We start from the raw sequence: 653 nt of genomic DNA, 5'->3' as shown, positions 1-653 counted from the left end.
AACTATAGAAAATATTCAGTTAAGTGTTAAATATATTTATTTTGTTTAATAAAATATTCTATTAATTTCAATATTTTTGTCACGGCATGGACTTAGTTACAAAATCTAATATAGTATAAAGACTTAATCGAAAAAAAAAATATAAAAACTTAAATTAAAAATTCAGTAAAATTATAAGGAGTAGAGAATTCTAATTATAAAACATGATACTTTAGCCGAACTTTACTTTAAAGATGTAGTATTTTATTTAACATTTTATTTGCAATTTTGGTAATGAGTAATTTTTGAAAAAAAATAATATTGACTAAATTATACCAAGTTATGCTACTAAACTATGTATCCTAATTTAATCTCTCCTTTTAAAACAAATTAAAATAATTTTATCCCATTTTTTTTTTAGAAAAAATCAAAATTCTACCAAATTAAACTCTAATAACTCAATCATTTCTTCAAAAGTTAAAAAATAAAATAAATACGAAAATAAAATGTACCAATTATGTAATTACAAGACAAAGAAGGGAAGGTCAATGACTTATAGTTCAAATGACATAATCTCCACATAATCAATTAAGAGGTTGCGGGTTCGAGTCTCCTATTTTTGATAAAAAAAAAAAAAAAAAGACAAGAAGGGAAAAAGAATAAAAAAATTGACC

The sequence above is a fragment of the Arachis ipaensis genome, chromosome B04 (assembly GCF_000816755.2).
Source record: "Arachis ipaensis cultivar K30076 chromosome B04, Araip1.1, whole genome shotgun sequence".
Lineage (NCBI taxonomy): Eukaryota > Viridiplantae > Streptophyta > Magnoliopsida > Fabales > Fabaceae > Arachis > Arachis ipaensis.
The sequence above is the reverse complement of the archived record's forward strand: the minus strand, read 5'-3'. Positions refer to the sequence as shown.